Source organism: Triticum aestivum, chromosome 7B (genome assembly GCF_018294505.1).
Source record: "Triticum aestivum cultivar Chinese Spring chromosome 7B, IWGSC CS RefSeq v2.1, whole genome shotgun sequence".
NCBI classification, from domain to species: Eukaryota; Viridiplantae; Streptophyta; class Magnoliopsida; order Poales; family Poaceae; genus Triticum; species Triticum aestivum.
Window position 1 is genome coordinate 542,361,463 of NC_057813.1, and position 5,972 is coordinate 542,367,434.

At 42.9% G+C, this 5,972-nt stretch overlaps 1 long non-coding RNA gene and 1 other non-coding gene across 4 annotated transcripts; both read right to left on the reverse strand.

Moving 5' to 3' along the window:
* Positions 1–588: 588 nt before the first annotated feature.
* Positions 589–683, reverse strand: LOC123163464 (small nucleolar RNA snoR26). The gene has a single exon (XR_006481917.1). It is a non-coding gene; the product is annotated as a small nucleolar RNA snoR26 (small nucleolar RNA).
* A 1,047-nt stretch (positions 684–1,730) lies between these two features.
* LOC123160128 (uncharacterized) lies at positions 1,731–5,216 on the reverse strand. 3 transcript variants are annotated; one of them, XR_006480007.1, is made up of 5 exons: positions 4,776–5,216; positions 3,858–4,166; positions 3,700–3,757; positions 3,437–3,486; positions 1,732–2,312 (listed from the first exon to the last, which is right to left on the reverse strand). It is a non-coding gene; the product is annotated as an uncharacterized lncRNA (long non-coding RNA). The 3 variants fall into 3 exon arrangements; XR_006480006.1 differs by having other exon boundaries at positions 1,731–3,486; XR_006480005.1 differs by lacking the exon at positions 3,437–3,486 and having other exon boundaries at positions 1,957–2,312.
* Positions 5,217–5,972: the final 756 nt, after the last annotated feature.

Below are 5,972 nucleotides of genomic sequence, written 5' to 3' on the forward strand. Positions count from 1 at the left end.
GAACTGAGAGGAACACCAATGAAACTATAAGAAAAACTGAATATGACTAACTAAATCTCAATGAATATGACCGAACAAAAATTGAGCAACTGACAACTGAAGAAATAGCAATGAATATGACTAACTAAATATTAATGAAAAGGATTGAAAAATAACAATGACTATGACTAAAATATAACACTGAATATGACTGAAGAAATAACACTGAATATGATTAAAGAGAAATTGATAAACTGAAGAACACTGGATAAAACTGAATAAAATATACTGAATATGACTGAAGTGCAGGACTGAAACACAGCAGAAAAGAGAAACTAATGAATAGAAGACTGAACAAACTTAAACTGAAAAAAGAAACTGCGAAGATGGAATGAAGAAGAACAAATTTAAGATTGATAATCTTTTCAAGTAGAGTAGCCGAGGAAATCTAACACATAATTTGAAACACATTTCTTACATGTCATACAGACTTGAAGAAAGATTGCAAAGACATGGTTTTATTTACTTTAGGAATTATAACATTTAGGGGCCAATAACTTACTCAATCATTTGGGGAACAAGAGCTTAAAGAAAAAAATGAACAAAAAGGAGCATCAGAATATTAGCCCCAATGCTTTCTTCACTGGTAAACCTTAGCTCAAAGTGCAAGGATGAATGTAGAGGAAGCACATCACAGATGCTCTAAAAAAGAATCAAAGCGTATACCACAAAGAGAGTGCAATGCTAGTGTGTTACGAAGATTGCACAACACAAGCAGAGGGTAAAGACTGTTTAATTTTAGGGATAATGGCTTCTGTTTGCTATTGGGGATGGTACGCACATATAATCTTCGACCAGGAGCACAATGAATACTAATGCAATCTTTTGTAAGCATGCACAACTACAGGTCTTAAATCTTCAACTCTGTGAGTGATTCTTGTCAAGTTGAGTTTGTTGGTTCTCAAGTTTTGGTTTGCCATCTATGATCTCGGAAACTTGATTGATCCAGGCGAGATTCTGAGATCACTATTCTGGATGTAGTAGACAACAGGATCAATGGTGCTACATAGTTCATGGCTGCAAGCATTGTTTTCGGATCAAACCACTTATGGTGAAGCAAAGAAAACAAATGAAATAAAGAAAAACTGAAATGAAGAATGGCGAATCCTAATATTGAAGAGGTGAAGGTCCATGGGATGAGGCGATTTTTCCCCTCCCCCCTCCCCCACCTACCTCTCTCCCCGTCCCACCTACCTCCATCCCCACCGCCATTTTCGCACCTCCCCCAGGCTTATCCACACTCCCACTCGCCTCTGGACTGGATGACAGCGCCTCGCCGTCGGGGTGCGCAGATCTGACGCGTACTGCCGGCGACGCGGGTGGCGGCGCTGCTGCGGCTTCTGCCGCCTCCAGTCGATGCGAACTCCCCGGAGGCATACCAGGAGATGGAGCGTGTGGTGCGGGAGAGATTCCCCGACCGCTCGATGTGGGCGGAGATCACTACTAGAGATATGAGTTTTAGCCACCAAGGTGATCGGTTGCTAAAAGTACAAAATTGGTCGCTAGTGGTCTACTGGTACCAACACTACTTGGTCGCTTTGTGGTGGCTATAGTCTAGTCGCTATAGATATTAAGCGACCAACATTGAGAACCCTGGTCACTAAATGTCATACCAATAGCTACCAACCAAATCTGGTGACTAATGGTATCTAGCGACCAAGGGAGACTTGGTGACTAATGACATCTAGAGACCATGGACGACTTGGTTGCTAAAAATGTACAGCCACCATGTACATGGTTAGTGGCTAGAGATATCTAGTGACCAGCCAAGGCTTGGTGACTAAAAGAATATAGAGAGCAGCTACATGTTGGAGACTAGACTTCTTTTGTAATCCAAAAATTGTAAACCTTGGTAACTACAGGCATGAGAAAGCAACTATATCATAGGTACAATATATTGTCACACGCTGACAATTGCAGTATGCAAGAAATCTCGGAATTTTAGACATTTGACAATAAGAAGTTCAGAATCAACATTTGTAAACTTATGATCCAAACATTACATGCTAAACTGAATTTTGTTTCGCAAGTAGGAAATACCACTCTAGCATTTGCAAAGTACAGTACCATGTTTAGTACTGATCTGAACATATGATCCAATCAGTACACCCCAATATGATCCAAACATTACATTTAGCATTTGTACACTGAATTTTGTTTTTATTTAGATCCAACATAGTCTACTAGATGTGCAAGAAATGCAGAGGCAATAGTTTTCTCTCCTCAGTCTTTAGCGCGAGTATTGCTTTCTGCTGCTCCTCCAAGGTCATCTCCTATATAATGGTGGCCAGAGCACATGTTATTTCATTGACAACGTCAGGCATGACAAACATCAGAAAGAGTGCAAGCATGCCATAGGCAACCTATCCATACTTGTAATTATAAAATGTGTAGAACATACACAGACAACAAATACAGGAGCAGAGTGCTTCAGAGAAGTTCAATATGATGGCGTGGCATGGAGTCTTTAGGTTACAGTACCATTTCAGCAGCCAAAGTTTTATCCAATGGCACAATCCAAAACAAACCTAGCAGAATCTATTTGTTTCTACCCGCAAAAAGAAAGTATCCATTTGTTTGTTTCTCTTCGCTACTGAACTCAGACTTACTTGGGTCAATCTAGAGGAGAACATAATCGAATTACCCCATTATTACAGGAAAGGATGCAATAACACACGCTTCTTAAACCTGGAACTAAACCAAATCTGAAAGAAAATGTGCTCTTAACTTCTACCATCAGTTAACTATGAAAGCTGATTTTTGAATGTTGACAATCACAGAATATGCTGTAGCTAACGCTAGACACAATGGCGTGGTGTCTCTAAACCACAATACCATCATGTCAGCAGCCAAAGTTTCACCCAAAAATCTACAATCAGCCACGACCGAGAACACAATAAATCTATAAAGGATCCTCGAAAATCATCCACTTGCCGTTCGCTACTGGTTTTCTCTTTGCTACAGGACTCGGTCTTCCATCAATCTTATCTTATCTGGAGTTTCTTAATTGATTGCTGAGGAACATAAACTCCCAAAACAGAGTTGCAAGGCCTTTTACTGCTCTGTTCTGTGCACCCGAGATTATGGTTTAACTGGAAGAAATACTTTGATAATGAATTAATGATGCACCTTTCTTGTACTATTTCCCCCCTTCTCTAATTATCATACAAGTGTTGTACTTTGTAGTACAACCTCTGTTCATTAATATAAGACGTTTTGCAATTCATACAGGTGAAATTGAGTTCTAGCAATCCATTTCTAAGAATACCTGGACCCTCTATCCGACACTAGAGAGCATGTGATTCATAAATTTGGACCATCAAGATTAAGATCATGAAGAAATTTGCCAAATCACATAGTATATTGATTGTTTGAAGCAGAGGCAAACTGATCATACCATTTCCATCAGAAGAAGTTGGAGCAGGTCTATATCCTGGTCTCAAATGACTGTTGAAAATGTATACATGTATTACTAGCTATACATTGGAATTTGTAAGCCCATATATTCATGATGAGTATCTTCATTTTCCGTTACAGAATTGTTAGCAAGAACTATCGTGATTAGAAGATCTCGATACCAAGTACACTGCTATATCTAAGCAAGCTGCAGGTGCAGGAGGCATCATCTAAAATACCAGAGCATGGGAAAAATAACATTACCTTGCAAATGATCTTGGATAACTTGACATCCTTTGTACAGTGTTAGACATTAGCGAACCTATGGCAGAAATTGGAATGCTTTATCAAAAGCAATATGCTACATGTATTTTCTGTGAATAAAAAATGACAAAAATAGTTGAGATTGATGTGTTGCATACCTATTCCGTCAGATGGCATTGGCCGCTCAGTTGTGAAACCTAGCCCTGTTGCACTAGTGCCGTCATAGGAGGTGAAATGCCAACCAAGTTAGACACGACACTCTGTAGCCAATCGATCTTCTTCTGTTGAGCTTCAAGTTGAGATTGTTGAGCCTCAATTTGAGCTTGTTGCGTAGCAACAATCTCCTTTGTAGAGGCCAATTCTTCCACTACATGCTGAGTTGAGCTTGATGCGCTTGAGTAGGCCCTTCTATTTGGTTTTGGTCCATGACCCCGACCTCTGATGTAACCATATGCCTTACCAAGCACCTGCTCACAAACGTAATAATTTTATATGCATATGTAATTATTTTATATGCAGTAACCATATGCCTTACCAAGCACCTGCCCTGCTTGCACTTTATCAAACTAAAGCCGCAACTTGCATATGTAATTATTTTATATGCAGTAACACTATACTAAAATATAATATCACAGCAGCAGCAGCCCAAAGGAACTGTATAATGCTGTACTAGAATTGTATACAAAGATGGTCTTCAAACATTATACTACAACATTATACAAACACAGTCTTCATAGAACAGTATTTGAAGATAGTCATCATAGAATTGTATATCCTTGAAAAACATTGTACTACAAAAATATATTACAAGTCCTGATGTTGTAAGTATCAATATGCAGTAAGATTATACTATACAGTATATTTTACTACATACATATTATATTCAAATCACAAAACCAAACTCTACATCGTAGGCCAAGCCAGTTTTCAAATCACAAACCGAATGCTACATGTATATTTTACTTCCACATTTCCACAAACACTTGAAGTGCATGATCTAGCCATCAAGTACTCGAAGCAAATTAATGGAGAGAAACAGGGAAGGAGGCAAAGGACAGAGGGGAGATCATTCTTACAGGTTGGCCTTTGCTGGTGTTGACGATGAGAGCGAGATCTCGCTGGCTGCGGCAGAGCTGGTTGGGGTCGGAGAAGGTGGAACCCTAGGCATCTGTTGCGGCAGCAGACCTTGCGCCCCTCTGCTACCGAAGCTGCTTCTCTTTGCCCACGCGGCCGTTGCTGCAGCTGCTTCCCTTCCCTCACGCAGATGCCCCGCCACCACCGCCGCAAGGGACAAGCCCGCCGCTGCCGCCAAGAGGAACAAGCCTGTCGCTGCCGCAGCGAGGAACAAGCCCGCCATCGCCGCTGCCGGGAAGAGGCTGCTCTCCGACGCGCCCTCCGCCTTCCGTCGTCCGCTCCGACGAAAAAAAACGAGTCAGGCCGCCGCCGCCACCGCAAGGAATGCGTCGGCCGCCGCCAGGGGCGATTCGATTTGGGGGAGACGCTAGGAATCGTGTGGTGACTTGTCTTTTTGCATATTAGTCCTTGGTTGCTATTTCTGCCCTCGATACAAACCGGTAAGTGTACAGCACATAGGCCTATCGTGACCAAGGAACTAATTAAATGGTTGCAATTAGTACATCTACAGCCACCAAACTCCTCGATGACAAAATACCTGGTGGCAAATGGTATATTTTCTTGTAGTGGATCTTCGAGAGCATCCTGCAGTTCGCCAGGTACAACGAATACGTGAGGTTCACCGGCGACGATGGCGCATCGGATGTGGAGTGCCTCTTCTGGGCGATCCAGGAAGCGGACTCGCCAGATCCGACGTAGGCGGCGCGGTGGAGGGAGTTCAGGTCCAACCCTCCGCGCCTCAACATCGCAAGGCCACGCATGGAGGCGATATCCAGGATCCCCACCAGGTTGCTTCCGCACGGGGCCTTGCCTCCTCACCGGCGGTAGCGCTCGTCGATGCTGCTGGCTGTGGGATGCATGGTGCTGGTCGGCACCCTGGTGGTCTGCACCGAGCTCGTGTGGGCGGCCAACGCGGCATCGGGCCTCCATCATGGCCCGGCGACCACGACACGATTCCGGATTTCCTCTCTGCTCATTCTATGAGATTTTTGCGTGCATTCCGCTCGCGGCGCAGATGTGTCTCGAAAGGAAAATTTGATCCAGCTGAAGTTCATAATTCTGGTATTTTGTGTGCGGGGATCTCCCCTTCTGTTGACAATTTAGTCGGAAAAACTAGTGAGGTGAAGGAATTGAGGGCT